General features: G+C 39.1%; 1 protein-coding gene across 2 annotated transcripts in view; it reads left to right on the top strand.

The window, feature by feature from the left end:
- Window positions 1-17,221, top strand: part of RORA (RAR related orphan receptor A) — a 740,821-nt gene that overhangs the window by 636,145 nt on the left and 87,455 nt on the right. The window lies entirely within an intron of this gene.

Raw genomic sequence — 17,221 nt, 5'->3', positions numbered from 1 at the left:
CCCCGCTTGACACTTTGGCTGGTGGATGGAGGTGGGGAGGAACTCGGCAGCCCACGAGATCCGCGGGCAGGGGCGGAGGTTAGACCGTGGTGAGGGCCGACGGGCGCGGGTTAGTCGCGGCCAAGCCTCCCGGCCCGGCCTTCCGCCCTCATCAGGACTCCGTAGCCGGGCCGGGGGCGGGAGGGGAAGGGGATCCGGCTGGAGGGAGGACTGGTTCGAGGTCCTCTCAGGTGAGAAGGAGAGAAACCGTGGCAAGTCAGGGAACTTTCTGATGGGAAAGCTAAAGTTTGGAGGTGTGCAGGAAGTCGCCTCTGCTGCCGGAGAAACCGAGACTCGCTCTTGGGACGGTTGCAAACAGCTCCGGAGAAACTCAGCCCGCAGCACGCCGCCCGCTTGTGCGCCCGCAGGTTCGTCGCCGTGGATAATCTGCCCGAACGGCTTGGCAGGCCCAGCCGCCAGGCTTGGGGATTTAGAGCCCCATCTTTTTGTGGCGGACGCGGCTTCCCTAATGCGCAGCAATTGTGCAGACCCAGACTGTCCTGCGGGTCCTGCCCACCCGTGCGGGCGCCAAGCGCTCGTTAAACGTTTGCTAGGTTCGGGTTTTGTTGCAATCTGGAATGAAGGACACCAGTTCGGTATCTGCGCTGGGTTTACTTTCAGATCACCGAGCTTTGCCTTTCTTCACTAGAGATTGGGTGGCATCTCTTTTATTAATTATTAACAGGCCGAAACGTTCTGGACGTTAAGATGAGCTACTTGAGATGAAATCTTTCTATATAATGTGCCCACAGCAAATTTTCTCTTTTCCCCTGTGGCTTGAGGGAAATGGGATTTAATCATTTGTGGAATATGCAATTCATATAAGTAAAAGAGAGGAAACCTCCCGTGATCCGCGCTCTTAAGCCCCTAAAATTATTTGGGAGGAAAAATTATTAAGGTTTCTTACCGAATTCTTATGTTAAAAAATATATTCTCCCCTGCCCCCCCCCCAAAAAAACACTTTTATGCTATTCCTGCATTTCATTAGCCCTGTAAGTGTAAAACGATTTAAATGCCCTCTGCAGCTAAAGCATTTTTTTGGTCTTTAAATTATAAAATAGATTTCGCTATTTGGAAGATGTCAATGCCAGTCTTTATCCACTTTGTCTAATATAATTTGTGTTGATTGGAGGAAAGGCAAGAGGCTGAGACATTTTAAACTGCTTTCTCCCCTCATGAACAGTAACCACCCACCAAACAATAAGGAAAGTACGTTTTAATATTTTGATTTAATGTTGATGTTTCCTAGTACATAGGCTTTTGCTTTTGTAGTTCTACAAAGTGAAGTTCCATACTATCCCTTACTAATAGAATAATGAGAATCACACACTACCCCCACACATTTGTCTTGGAGTGACCTCTGTCTGCCATAAAATAATAGATTCATAGTATTGTGCTTTGAAAAAAGTGCCTCAGAAGTACTGGCAATGCAATTTTTCTATAAACTCAGCTGCCTGAGAGAGAGAGAGAGAGAGGGAGAGGAAGAGAGAGAGAGAATGCATCTGGACAAGTAGAATATTTCACTCCCAGTATCATAACATCCTGAATTTTAATGGGATTATTTGGCTTTGTTGCAAACTTAAGCTGAAAAAGAAAATAGTTTGTGGGAAAGTGAGGGATGCTGTAAATGTTTCCATATCAGATTTAAGGGGAAAAAACTGGCTTAGAATCTTATTAAATACTTCCCTGTTGCCTCTCAGTTTTAATAGTTAAATTGGTTCCATGTGTAAGAGAGTTTGTATAATTAGATTTTTCGTGCAAAACAAATACTATTTACACTATAGCTTTTTGGTATGTGGATGCATGTGGACAAGGGAGGAGGGAACAAGCCACCATAAAAGAGAAAGATTCTCTTTGTTGGCTGGTTTACTTGTTTTTTAAACATCATTAAATCGGGCCCTTTGAACTCACCAAAGAAGAAAATCCTTCCTCTGCATTAGTTGACAAATAAGTTTAGGCTTAGTTTCATGCTCAAATGTAATAAATCTTCTTTTGAGCAACTCTAGTCTCATCCTTTAATTTTGCTTTTGTTTAATTAACAACAAAATTCCAATACCATTTGAATTGCTTCTTGGGCAAAAGGAGAGAGCCAGCTATAACATTTATAATCAGGGGAGCACTTGTTCTGCTCGTCATAAAAGTGCATTGGCCAAATGTCACGCGGCAGCAGAGTACTGAAAGGAAATGTAAGAGCTTCATCAGTTTCAGTAGATTATATACCCCTTTGCTTCATATGAGTGCTCACCCAGTGTTCGTGTAAATGGAGTTATAAGAGCACAGAGAGGCTTAAAGGGAATTTCTGGCCCGTAGATTCTTCCTCCGGCCTGATTCATGTGCAAATGCAAGACTCCTCACCACTTTGAAAATACTGTATGTGTCGGTAGTATGTCCAACTCTAGTAAATACGATTTTATAGTTTTGAAGAACTCGGCCTTTCTTTTTACCGAATGAAATTGGAATTCGATCTCTGATCTCATTGTAAGGACACTTTTCCTGGTATCCCTTCACTGGGATTTTTGTACCGTTTTTGTTACCTGTGATGGGAAGGATTGGGAGAAGGTAATGGCTGGATCTTGAAAAGAGAAAACCCAAATGGTTGCCACTACTGAGCAGAGTGCTTGTCTGGCAAGAAGGGATCAGTTCTTTTAAAGACAAAGAGGATTTCTGAATCCATTTATCCATGGGAGGAGGGAGAAGCCTGGACCTTCCATGAAGTAGACAGTATTTTAAAAGCACCATTTTCATGGGCAGCCTCTTGGTTTTATATATTTCAATCACATTACTTGGGATACAAAGCAACATCATGCACAAGTAAACCCTTTTGCCCTCGACTTGAATTGAAAACCGTATAATTTATTTAATGCTGCCCAGTCATGAAATAATGTAGTTTCTAAACAGAAATAGTCATTTAAAAATATACAATATGTCATCTAAACCTTCGCTCTTTAATATGTAGTAGATATACTTGTAAATATATTAATTCTCATTAGTGTTCTTTTTCTCCTATCTTTCCCTCCCACTCAAGTGAGACACAATAAAAACGAATGAGATCAGCAAGGTGATATTTGCAGAGCACCTACAATAGCACCCAGCCACTTTGGTATTTGCTCTGGGGTACCTAGGAAAATAATATTTATAAATGACCATTTACTGGGGAAAAGAAGTTACTGGATAGATGGATGGATGGATGGATGGATGGATGGATGGATGGATGGATGGATGGATGGATGAATAGATTTGCAGAGGTAGATGTGGGGTTCAGTTTTCTTAAAAATCTCTTAAATTATAGGGATCAACAAAACCGCTTATATGGAACAAATTTCCTAAGAATAGTCTGTCATGGAAATGTTTTCTGCATACATTTTAACTATTTACAGCTTTTATTAGTAAGAAATCAAGGCTGCCTTTATATATTTCATATTTAATAATTTTAAAACCATAATTAGGCACTCAGAGTCAGCAGCTACACCATTTTTATGTTTCTCTACTTAAAAAACAGTTTTTTTTGGAGCCATCCACCAGTGACAACTCAGGTGTGAGTTAACATTTGATGGTATCTCAAAGACCACATACAGACCCTCTGAGGAATGATTTACAAGTTCTGTCTCCCCCATCTAGCTATTCTACTGAAGATAACTCCCTTACATCCCAACCTTTTGACTCATGAACTGAGAGAGCCGTAGTCAGAGCTTTTTTCTATCCGTCAGTATTTTGTGTGACATGATAGAACATGATTTTTCTGTTAATTGTCAAGAGATAGGAGGTCTAAATAGATGGATGATAGCATGTATTAGCCAATGGGCAAAATGCAAGGAAGCAGCTGAAATCTTTGATTTCTGGATTCTCTTTTTGGAATGAAATTTGTTAGCCCTCATCATATTTTCAGGAAATAATACGACAACTTTAAAAATCTTTGCTTCTGTGGGTATAAAAAACGTCAAGTTTATTCCCTAGGTTTGCCAGTTATTTCGCTTTTTAAAATGTTACTGCTTCTGAAGTTTACTAGACATTTCATAAACAAATAGGGAGATGATGCTAATCTATATTTATTTTGTGCTTTATGGTTTACAAACACTCTGACACCATGTAATCCTCCATAGAGAGTCACTGATAGCCCCATATTTTTTAGCTGAAGAAACTGAGGTTCACAGAGGTTGCATTATAGCCTAGCTTTTCCAGCTGATACATGGTGAAACAAAAACTACAACCCTAATTTCTATCTTCATGCCTCCCCTGGAGGAAGCTGTGAAAAACGTCCTGGATATAACTTTGTCTCTAGTTAGTGGAAGTTATAACTCTGGCATTTATATGGGAAAAAAAATAGATCCAATTATGTAATGCTTTGCTGAGCCTAATATCTTTAAATTACTATTTAATAAAATCAATTTGGTACAAATAGGGTTATTCTTATTTGCTTATCATTAGCTCTCTTCATCCATGATTTTCATTAAGTCTGCTTGTTGTAAGAGGATATGAGTGAAATGTAAGCATTATTTTCCTCGAGAATACAGAATACCACGAAGTACAGCTAACCTGTGTAACCAATCCCCATTAAGATAGAATTGAGAGATACATCTATATGTCCCACTTATCTTAGGCAAAGGGAACATTCACAAATGCATCTTCTAATTTTAATGTGACTTTGTGTAGTATAAAACTTACGCATTCTTGTGCTTGTGAGTGCTGTCCTGTTTGTTTACATGACAGTTTAGGGGCATGATTGTAGATATATTCTTGAGAAATCATTTGTCTTTTAGAAAATCACCTGAAGTCTAAAAGTTTTCAAGTAGATCTGAAAAAGCTCATTTCTCACTTAGTGGGGACTGGCCTTAATGACTGCTGGATTAAGGTGTGTTTGTCTGAAAGCAAATAAGGATGATTTCAGTCTCAGATGAAACCTTTAAAGTCACTCAGATGAATGTCCCACTGGGATTTGGACCCTGCCCACAATATTTCTGCCAAGTAGTTATCTGGTTATGCTTGAACACCTCCCACAAGGGGAAACTCACGATCTTTAAAGGTAACTTATTCCATCTTGAATTAGAAAAGTCTTATATCAAGCATAACTCTCTCCTTTGTACTTTTAATCCCTTAATTTTGATCCTTTCCTTTGGGGCTGTACAGAACACATTTAATCCGTCTTTCAAATGAAAGACTGTCAGTCATTTGAAGACAAGTAGTATAACACACACACACACACACACACACACCCTAACACGTACACACACACACACACATACACACACACCCTAACACGTAATCTCTGCTGTCCCTCTCCAGTCCTTTTTGCTGTAAGTGTGGTTCTGCCTTCCCACAATCTTGGTCAGTTTCTTCCTCAAACACACTTCAGTTTGCCTAGAACCACTTGAAAGTTTGATGCCAAAAATGGACCCCAAGTGCCAGTTGTGATATAATTGACTTGGCACTTAACCCAGCACATAGTAAAGAAGAAGCCGTGACTTAAAGATGAAAAACTTTTGTTTAAAATGTTTAAAGATAACGTCAGCTAGGCTGTATCTCTAGCACCTCTCACCACCGGTCTTTGTGGTATCATTGTTTGTGAAAGTGGACTTTTGAACTGTTTAGGAATACCTTTAGTTCTATTTGAAGTTGATTATTAAGTATCCAGGAAAATCAAAGATACTACAAAAATAATTAAAGGAACGTTAGAAGCATTTGAGGTATTTTTCTGCCGCCTGTCAGATATGAGATAAGGCTGCCCTCTAGTGGTTACTCGCCCATGGACAGCTAAACCCATAATGGTGCCAGTGAATTTCCCATCAGGCTAGTGGGAAGGTCAAAGGTTGTAGTTATTTTCTCAATTGGAATGAGACATTCTACACCAGATTCAAAAGTTTAACTCCTTGTTTTTCATGGTTATCAGAAATGTAACTGTGGAAGAGATACTGAATTTTTAAAGTTTGCTTTGGCAGGAAGTAAAGGAAAACATTTTTTAACTTAAGATAAAGCTGATTTATTTGCTGTTTGGCTCAATATTAAATTTAAGTGAAATTTGGTTTGTGAGTAAACAATTATTATGACATTTATAGTAATCCTTGTATTTTTTTAAGTTTCAACCTCCATTCTATTTCCCAGCCCTTGAATATATTTTAAAAAGAGGTCGTCATTTGATGAGCTAAATTCAGCATTTCCCCTTTTTAAATCTAGAGCTTTTCTTTTTCAAAAATGATAAACATTTAGAAAAAAAGCAAACTACAGTAGCTTTTGGGGGTAATAAAACAATTTTAAACATGGATGAAAAAACTATTAACCCCTTGGTTTCTGAAGATTTATGGTTAGATCATTTGGTTCACTTAAGTATATACAGTTTGCCTAAAAAATAAGATAGAGGATATGTCAGAAACTGCATGAGGTAGCGACAAGCATTCAGTTGCATAATTTTTAGGATAAATAGATAATACAAGTGGATTGTCGATTTGAATTTTGGTGTTGAACAAGTGTGAAACAATCACAAAACAATCTGATTTCTGTGTTGGAATCTAAGGGATGAATATAGATCTTCCTAGTTGCTTAAATGTTATTTGTTCCTGATGCTACACAGAGGTATAAGAATGCACATTTATATGAATTTTGCATTGCTGAAGAAGTCAAAGCTGATCTGAGCTAGAATAACCAGGGTAATAATAATGACAAATAGTCACCAGGCTTGTAAAGGATAACAGTGCTTACCTGTTCCTATTAGAAAGATGAAATTGCAGCATTTCATGAAAAACAAGAGAAAAAGCAAGGAAAACCTGCTGTTTGAACCTTTCTGTCATAGAAATAAGGCAGTGGTTCAGAAGTGAAGACTTGTGGTTAAGTTTCAGATCAGTTATTGAAGCCAACCGTTTTACACACTGCGCCACCCAGAAGTGTGATTCTTTTACCACATGAGAAGTATTCTCTTTTTCACAGAATGTTATTTTCATTTTTCAGTTGTTGGAAGGGTTTTTGTCTCCTTTTTATTTGTTTATCTCACTTCAAATCTTCTGTAGAACACTGGGTGAAAATAAGTAAATACATTTGTTTCAGCAAATACTTAAGTGCCTATTGTGTGCTAGGTAATTCAGGTACCACCTTTGTGCTCTTATAATAGAGCTGAGACACCTTCCTCCCAATCAAGTGTCTTAAGCCATGAATCAGCGTTTAAAAAATGCACTGAGAAGTTGGCAGCCACACTTAGTCAGAGAAGGCTGCTTTATGACTGTTGGGCTTATAGGTTTACATTTGCTATAAGCTACATGCCATTTAAAACAAAGGAGATTTTTGTGACATGCCAAACAACGCAGTGATGAACATGATTTGCTTCCACATAAGCCATAAGTTAGCTCTAAAATCCTGCCTGAAACAGTGGGTCTGAAACTGTAGAGTACATCGCATATCCAGAGAGTCTTAAGAAGGCAGATCCCTGGGTCTCCCCCAGAGTCTGATTCTGTGTCTGGGGTGAGGCCCACAAAGGCGTGTATTTACACAGCATCTCCGATGTTTCTGATACAGCTGATCCTTAGGCCTCACTTTGTGAAGGTCTGTCCTAGCCTGTCAGAGCTGGGTGGACCGCAAAGTCCTCCAGTCCCTTAGTGGTTCCCAAATGCCGTTGATCTTCACGGTCATCTGGGAAGCATTTAAAAAATAAATGCCGTTCTCCAGCAACACCTGCACAGATTCTGCTTCCAAAAGCCTAGGGGGAGGCCAAGGAATCTTCTTTTGTAAAAGATCCTCTCTTGAGGACAAGACGGGTTTGGGAACCACTGCTCGGGGCTAACCCATTCCTCTTACTCATGAGGAAAGGGAATCTCAGAAAGATAAATTACATTAAGGTAACCATTCACTTCCCTTTAGTTCACTCCCTTCGGCATGGAAGAGGTGCCAGATGTGAACAATTTCTGGCGTTGTTATTAACACACTTGAAATATTTTTCTGTTAACTTTGGCCTTGCTATCAACCAGCATGCAGAAGAAAGAGGGCAGACCGTTACCTCAAATCTCTTACCCCAAGTGGCCCAAACGGGAGAGAACCCTGAGGCTGTTTTGGTGCTGGAGGCGGCTGTGAGACTTTTCAAATCCTACACTCCTTTTCAGCATAAAGTCTTGTCCAGAATCCCCAGCCTCTGCATGTGATGTAGACACAATGCATTTTAGCCTTCAGTGTGTACCTCGGCTGGGTCTTGCCAATATTGTGACCACTTAGCAGGAGCAGGCTAGGAGTTCTACTGCAGAAGTCAAGGCCAACTCAGTGGAAACAGTGATGTCTTTTCAAGGTTGCTTTATTCAGCAACAAAGTAAAGGTTTCAGTGCCCTGGAAGCTGATCAGGGCTTCCTGTTTAGCACATGGCCTTTCTCAGGCGCTGAGCATCTGCTGTGTATCTGCCAGTGTCGAGGCTCTGGAGGTGACGTCCAAACAGGGGAGACCAAATGCTGCCTTCATGCAGCTTAGATTCTAATCTGGTGGGATAGATCAAAGTAGACTTCCTCTGGCTGGTGTGGAGAAGGACCACGTGCCCGCTTCCGTACTGCAACACCAGCCCCCTTTTTCTTTTGAAAATGCTGGTGTGTTATCTCATTTTTGTGGCAGATGTGATGCTGGCAGCCGAGGGGACAGCAGTGATCGTGTCAGTCTCCGGTCTCTGTGAGGGTACATTCTGGTGGGAGAGGTAGATAATACTTAGGTAAACATATCAATGAACTAGATAAATGCAGATAATGACAACAGCTAGGCCAATGTAAAAACAGTATAAAGGTTTAGAAATGCTTATGGCCTCATGGGTCAGCATCAGGGAACTGAACCAAAAAATTTTCCCAACTGATGGTGAACATGTTGCAATAGACCTCATAGGTCATCTGCTCCCAACCTGGTCTGCACATTAATCTGTCTGGAGAGTTTTAAAAAGATATACAACCCTTGGCTATGCTCCTGCAGATTTCTGACTTTATTGGTCTCAAGGTGTAAAGCTCAAGTATTGCTACATTTTTACAGATACTCAGATAATTCTGGTTGAGAAACCTCTGAAGTCCAACACCCTCACTTTACACGTGAGTCACCCTGTCTGCAGCGCAGCAAAACAATGTTGAGTAGTGGAAACCCCCCCACATAGGGTAGGGGACGATGAAGACATGGGTTCTTGTCCCAGATCTGCGATGCACTAATTGTCAGGTTAAACCTCAGTTGTTCACTTTCCCTGTTTTTAAAGCTAAAGGGTTGGAGTTGGTAGCCACCAAGATCTTTTCCATCTCTACCATTCTCTGAAAGTGTTTCTATTACAACAGAAACATGGTCTAGTTTCTTGTTTGAGACTTGGGAGAGGTAAATAAATGCCTCCTACTTTCCTTATTCCCTGTCTCTACCCTTAATTGCTATAGGTGCTTCGATCAGCTAATCAGTTCCTTTCGGAAGTGAAAATTTAAGGTAGAAAGAGGTCATTGCTTTATGCTATTTAAATAAATTTAAGAACAAGCCAGTTTTCATTAATATTAATAATAAATATGCCCAGACTTAGTTCTAGAAAATTACAGTCATACCTTGTTTATCAAATTCTAGCCCAAAGCTTTTTCTGTTTTTGATGGTTGATTTAAAACCAAGGGGCGGGGGCTGTTTAAAAATGGAAACCATGGAATAGCCTTAACCATTGCACACCACGGTAATTTTATTCTTTACCAAATATTCCAGGCCAACAACCCAAAGAAATTGAGTCTCTCCCAATGTATCGTCTGCAGTTTATTAGCAAGCAGAAACAATGTATCTCTTGTGATGCCATCTTATTTTATTTAAAAAAAAAAAAAAAACTGAACTAAACTCCAGCATGAAAAAATATCATTTAACTTCCTCATTTGAGACCTGGCATCTTTAAGAACTTGGATTTCATTGAAACGTTTATTCAAAAAGACAGCAGTTCATTATAAACCAGAATGGTGTGATGTAAGCACCTTAAGTTTATTTCCTTGTATGGAATTTCCCAGTGGGGTTTGATAATATTCAGCAGTTTCAGAAGCGATAAAGGAGTTTGAAAAGAAAATCTGATGGGAGCTGGTAAATGAAATTAGAGCCATATCTTTTTCAACAGAGATCTTTACAGATTTGCATATTGCCTAGTTTGTCTGTATATATTTAAGAAATTGTACATACATTGCGTTCACAGGCACATGTTTGCCCTAGACACAAGATTATGAAAAATCATCTTCCTCTCACTTAAGTAGCATCCATAATAGCAAGCCACTTTTGAAAATGATATTGTTTAACAGAACAATTGGTTTGATAGAAATCCATTTCTAAAGCAATGTTTCTACCACAAGCAAAATCTTGTAAAACAGAAGCATTTTGTTTCCACCATTGCAGAGAAACAAAGTTGTTTAAGATGAGTTAAGATGTCTCAGAGTTTTGGCAGTCTTTCTCAGCCCCCTGCTGCTGTTGCGTTCAGAATCCCTTTTGAAGTGGCTTGGAAGTTTCTATGCAATTTCAGTGGCTGCTTAGGGGAAATATTGGCTAAACTACTCATTTTGACTGTTAAAATGGATTGAGTGTTTTCAGAATGTTTTCGTTTGCTAGAAATATGTTTTGCACTCGGGCTTCTCTTGTTGAAGGTTGGTTACCAGCCATCTGATGATGCCTCAGGGTGTTTACAGAAAATGTGGGTGCTGTAGTTATATTTGAGCACAGCCCTCCCCCAACAAAGATAGTGTGGTAATCAGCAGGAATGTGAAAACATGTATTTAAGGATTGATGCTTGTAAAAGAGGTGCTGTAAAGAAACATAGTTGTTCAGATGTAAGAAATGACTGACAGCTCCCCTTGTACGCATGCTAGTAACAATAAAGTCTAGAAGTTCAACATCAAAGCGATCACAGCTTACTCCACCAGTGACTTGCACATCAAAGAGGGAGCACAAGACAAAGGAAGTGCACTGAGGTATGTTTCTGCCTCATAGCCAGATCCTCAGGGGGAGCTCCCAGAGCTCCTTTCATGAATGCATAGTGATTTTTTGCAGATCAGCGTCTTCATTTCATAAATGACCAGGAATATAAAAGCAGGGCAAATGAACACCATAATTGCTGCCATCACTTTAAGTTTGGTTCGGAAAGATTCATCACAGGAGTGACTGGTCTCTCTGGTTTCCTTGAGTAGTGAATTCTATACCAGTGTGGGCAACTCTAATTTCACCTAATTTAGTACCGGGAATTATTCACAAAATAAGAGAGAACAAAGTGGATACATTTCAAGTTGGTGGATTGGAATTATGCTTGAGAACATAAAACTGGACCTAAGTTAGTGTGCCTCTTTTTTCTTTCCTCTTGATTGCTTAATATTTTTGAATTAACATTGTGGGTGGATTTCTGCTGAATCAGGTGTGCATTACTTAACAGGTGTGTGTGATAATGAAATTTAGACCTGTTAAACCTGCTCTTAATTAATCACCAGATCTATGCCTCAGTTCTCCAACTCAAATCATGTGTACTCCAAAATGCCAAAAGTAGAACAGGAAAAAGAATCTGGGTTTAGCTTTCTTCCCTCTCTTGATATTACACTGAAAATAAAATTAACCATGCAAGTATTATGAGTGGTTTTAAATAATGGGCTTTTTTTTTTTTTTGCTTGCCTTTGAAATTTAAAGTTCTTTTATAGTTCATCTTCAGTAATTTACTCATTTTTAAATGCTATTGAAAAATAGTAGTGCTCTGTGTAGTCGTTAATAAATACAAAGCAGCTTTCTCAAGGCTCTAGGGAGACCTAATAAACAGAACTGTGTTACTAATTGATGCTATACTGAGCTGACAAAAGCGGTGCATCAGTAAACAGAAGTTAGAAAGCAAGAAGTTAAGGAACTATAGGGGATTATGTAGACATCAAGGGTTGGAAATTATAATAAGGCCTCTTTAGGGGAGCGTTAATTTGCATGGGGCTGAATTAGGACAACCAGTTATTTCTGAGGATGCTACTAAGAGCTCATCCAAAATAACCCCCAAAGTGAAAGGTTTGGGAAAGAGTTGGGAGTTAGGTGAGATGGAGGGGGGACTGAGCATGTCATGTTTCCTATAACTCATGGTAGTTCAATCGTTTTCTCAATAGCATGTTAGAATAGCTAGCTTTCTTTGTTAGGAGAAAATGCTGATGAAATCAAGAGTACTGTAATTTCTTTGTTCTATACACACAATTTATGTTGAACTACCACAATGGAATTTTTTTTTTTTAAGCAGGAAGGGCAGGAGAGTGGAGACAGAAATAAACCTTTTAAATCTTCTTTACGTGAACCCCACAAGGACATAAGCGTTTAGCAGATTAGAGAGTGTTTGGATTTATAGATACTATCCTCTACAGTAGTGGTCTTCAATGTGTGATACAGGGACCCCCTGCGAGGCCCCAAGGCCCTCTCAGGGGCTCCAAGAGATAAAAACTAGTTCCATAACAATACTAAGGCATTGTTTCCCCTTTTTACTACGGTGACCATTTGTATTAATGGTGCAAAGCATTGGCGGGTAAAACTGCTGGCGCCTTAGCAGGAAGCAGAACAGTAATGCCAAGCTGTACCAGCAGCCATGGTATTCTTCATTACTGTGCAGTTGCTGTTAAAAAAAAAAAAAAAAAAAAAAAAGTTTCATTTAAGAATGTCCTTGATGAAGCAGAAAATTAACTTCATTAAATTTTGACCCTTGAGTCCACACCTTTTTAATGTTCTTTATGACAAAATTGGAAGTTTGCATAAAGCACTTCTGCTTTATACCTAAGTGCCATGTTTGTCTCCAGGGAAAAGTACTTGTGTCACTGTTTGAGTTAAGAGCTGAACTAGCTGTTTTTTTAATGGAATGCCACTTTACTTAATGGAGTAACAGACTATAATTATTCAGATGTGGATATGTTTCATATATTTTCTCAAAAATGAACTTTGAGTCTGTTATCTCAAGAAAAACAGTTCACACTATTTACTGCCCATACATTCAGGCAAAAATCTGAATTCTGGAAAACTTGTATCCAACCCCATCAATTTGACAGCTTCCCAATACTTACAAACTTTTCTGATGATATGGGTAGTGATATTAATCAACATAATTCCTTGATATAATCACATCTAATAATGAAATGTGTCAAAATCTGGAAGATATACAAAACTCAGTGAACCAGTAGTTTCCAAGTGACCCATGTATATATTATAATTATAACTATAAAAATATACATAGGTAAATGATCCACTCAAAGTGCAAAATATACTGGTGTATTTTAATTTAGCAAAGTACAATAAGTCAGTGATATGGTTTCAGGTTCCATATTCTAACTGATCTTTAAGAAACTACCACTTGTTGAGTTTTAGTGTAGTACCACAGAAGAATATCCAAAATTATCTGAAAAGGCTATTATAATACCTTTCCTTTTTCTAGCTACATCTCTTTGTGAGGCCAGATTTTCTTCACATACATCAACCATAAGAGCATAACACAACAGATTGAATGCAGAAGCAGCTATGAGAATCTACTTGTCTTCTTTTAATAGCCAGATATAAAAAGATTTGCAAAAATGTAAAATAATGGTATTCTTCATGCTAACTTTTTGTCTTATAAAATATACTTATTTTTATATGTTAGTATGCAATGTGTTTATTACTATTATTTTAAGATGAATTATAAGTAAATGATATAAATGTTCCTAGTTTTAACTTCTAATATGGTAATGATTGATGTATAACCCACAAAAACAAAAGCTGTTTGCAGGGTTTTTTTGTTTTTTTTTTTTTTTTTTCTTTTTTGGAAACAAAGTCTCGCTCTGTAACCCAGGCTAGAGTACAATGGCACGATCTTGGCTTGCTGCAACCTCCACCTCCTAGGTTCAAGTGATTCTCCTGCCTCAGCCTCCCGAGTAGCTGAGATTACAGACACGCACCACCACACCCAGCTAATTTTTGTATTTCTAGTAGAGACAGAGTTTCACCATGTTGGCCAGGCTGGTCTCGAACTCCTGACCTCAGGTGATCCGTCTGTCTCAGCCTCCCAAAGTACTGGGATTATAGGCGTGAGCCACCACACGGGGCCTCTTTGCAGTTTTTAGAAGCATAAAAGTATTTACAGAGACCAAAACATTTGAGAGCTCTTGCTCTGCAATTTACTGTAGGAGACGTAGTCTGAAAATTATATGACAAAGCATAAGGTAACAATAAAAGCTATTTAAACAATAGCTTTAAATTCAGACAGATTTATCAGATGAGCCATAAATTATATTAAACAAAGCACTTTCAGACCTGAATTCAAGAGCAAATTTTCTAATCCTCGTTTTCTTTATAATGTCTTCATCTTTAATAACAGTGGAAGACCAGAATCTTTGCTGATATTCTATTTTCAGAGATTTTTTTTCTTTATCAATATAGCAAAGATCTGGGCATAAAATTTGTGGTTTACAGAGGCTTTACAGTTTATCTTTAATCATCTGCAACCTATATTAGCAAAAATAGTACTAGTAAATGATGGTCGTTTTTCTTTTTTTTTGGTTTGGGCTTGCATGGAGGAAAAAGCTTTTATACAATCAGTACACCTTCCAGAGCTATCCCAGCTCCTGAAAGGTGCGACGGTTTTGTCATGAATGTAGGCACCTTGGAGAATTTTATTCCTGTGTGTACAGATGGAAAGCCCTTGCAGGCCCTGCCACCATGCAAGTGATGGGCACCTTAACACACACACTCCCCTTCAGACCTTCTCCAAGGGGGAAGAGTTCTGCCCAGATAGCTGTCAGCACCTGAGCGTGACAAGGAGGCTAAGCCCTCAACTAACAGATACACTTGGCAGAATCAGTTCCATTATACTAATTAAATATGTGAAAGCCCAACCTGCCCTGAAATTTCTTGTGAAAAATAACATGCAGTTAGAAAGCAATGCCCAAATACTTGTCCTTAATTTTATAATCACTTTGTTGGCATCTAACATATAGACATTCACATTGCCCTTTGTGGCTGGGCCATCTGCCTCTTTGTTATTATCAAATAAGGGGCATGCAGGTCTTGCCTTCCATTTGGTTTCCTATCAAAAGGCTGTCAGTTGCGTGGGAGCAAATGTGTTTTGGCACGTTCCGCATTTCCAGGGTCTTGCTTCTGACTCTTATAACTAAGAGAAAAGTTGGTGCCCCCAGAGCCAAATCTGTCTCAGAGTATCGGGATATATTGCTCCCGGCATGGTTTTATTAGCCAGTTAAAGGGATAGGCTGAAGCATACACACTGTATAAACAGAAGTTGTGCAATGGCCCACAGCTACCCTGCCCATGAGAAAAAGCACCTCCTGTCTTCTGTGGATCTGCCCAAAATTAGGAGGGCTGAGGAGAATGAGATGGCCCCGTTTCAGAACAACTCGCAGTGGTGATGTGGGGGAAGGACGGTAGTGAAGAGGAAGGAAAGCAAGGCTAGCCATCCTCTATTCTTGGAGAGGGTGTTGGGAAGGTGCAGCTGAGGAAACCCTGGCTGTTTAAAGGGTGAGAGAAATAACTACATGCCCACTCACGGTTAAAAAGAAAACAAAACTTCTAACTTTCCAATTTGGGAAATAAAAGTGTAAGATAATTATTCTCTTTGAAGTAAAATGGCTCATGTTTAGGCATTGTATTTTCTTAAATTTTTAGCATTTTCTGGCTAACTGAACTTTAAACAATAAATGTTATACGCTAAGTCTTGCATTATTCGGTGATTTTGACCCAGGCATGGAAAACTATTTTAAAAAACCAAAGGGACATTTTTTTTTTGATCTGGGAGTATTGCCTGTGAACATTCATAAAGCTTACATTTATTATTTGTGTCCGTTTCTGTTTCCATGTTGCACTTCAATAAAAAGCTTACCAAAGGGCAGGAGGATTCTGGTATATACATATATATATATATATATATATAATTTTTGTAAATAATATATTCTCAGTACTGAAAATATTCTCTAGACCTGACTTTGGAATTTTTCACTCTGTCATTTACCAAACATTTTGTTTATTCTCAGTTCCTTTGTACCATCACTTCACTAAAGGTAAATTGGACGTACGACCTTACAGTAGGGAAGCTAAAGGCATTTATACTTCAAGTACATGTACAAAGCCATAACTCCGTATCATGAAGGTCCAGTATCAACTTTTACAGGATTGTTTTCTTGCTTTATAACCATTGGCTTTTGAATGATCTGCTAGTCAAGTGGGAAGGAAAAAGTGAATCCGAAGATATGGTGACGTTGCTATAGGAATAGGAATGTCTTCTAAGACTTAATGCTGTCTGTGCACTTTCTAGCTCTTTGCTGAAGGGTCTGGCCCTAGGTTAAGGCTGGCATTAGACACACAGAGTTATGTTTTTGAAATTTATCATCTCCTCTCTCAGGGCTCTCGGTGGCCTTCTGGTTTAGCTGGGGGCAGAGTTGCCTAATCACCATATAAAAAATCAAGCAGTACAATCTCCAGACCTCCTCCTCTTCTCCTGCCCCTGACTCAGTATTTTGATCTTGTGTCCCATTCTCTCCTGGCTCTTCCGGGTGACACAAGATACAGAAATAAGAAAGACTATCAGAAAGTTGGCATAGGCATAAGAGCAAGCATGGATCTGGAAATTTTTCCAAACATAAGGCTTAAGTCCCAGAAATGCTATGTATTAGCTGAAGGATCTTGGGTAAGTCATGTAACCTCACTAACCTCAGTTTTATCATCTATCAAATAAAGATGATAATAACATCTACCCATAGGGATTTTTGGAAAGAAGGAAGTAACACGTGGAAGGCACTTAATGCAGTGTCTCACATGTGACAAGCACTTAGCATATGGCAGGCACTGAAGTATTGTTATTAACATCCTCATCCTCTCATCCTCTTGTACACATGGCAAATGGTACACATCACGTATTCAAGTTTGAAGTTAGGGTAATGAGTTCATCCAGCCTTAGCTGGTACACATTGCATTTTAACAGGGGCCTTTGCCAGTGCCCATGCGTATGAGTTATGTGGTCTGGTCAGATGGGGGATGATGGAAGGAGAACTTGCATGAAATTTCTCATCATATGACATAAGAGGCTTCTAATTCTGCATTATCCAAGCCCTGCTATTTGTAACCAGTAATACATGTTCTGAGCCTGTCATTTATAAAGCGCTTCCTGTGTGCCAAGCACCGTGAAATAGATTACCACATTTAATACTTACATTAGCCTTTCATCCCCTTTTTACAGAGGAGGAAGCAGAGACTCAGAGACGCAGAGCAACCT

The sequence above is a fragment of the Theropithecus gelada genome, chromosome 7a (assembly GCF_003255815.1).
Source record: "Theropithecus gelada isolate Dixy chromosome 7a, Tgel_1.0, whole genome shotgun sequence".
In the NCBI taxonomy this organism is placed as follows: Eukaryota; Metazoa; Chordata; class Mammalia; order Primates; family Cercopithecidae; genus Theropithecus; species Theropithecus gelada.
This window is presented reverse-complemented; position numbering and strand designations above follow the sequence as displayed.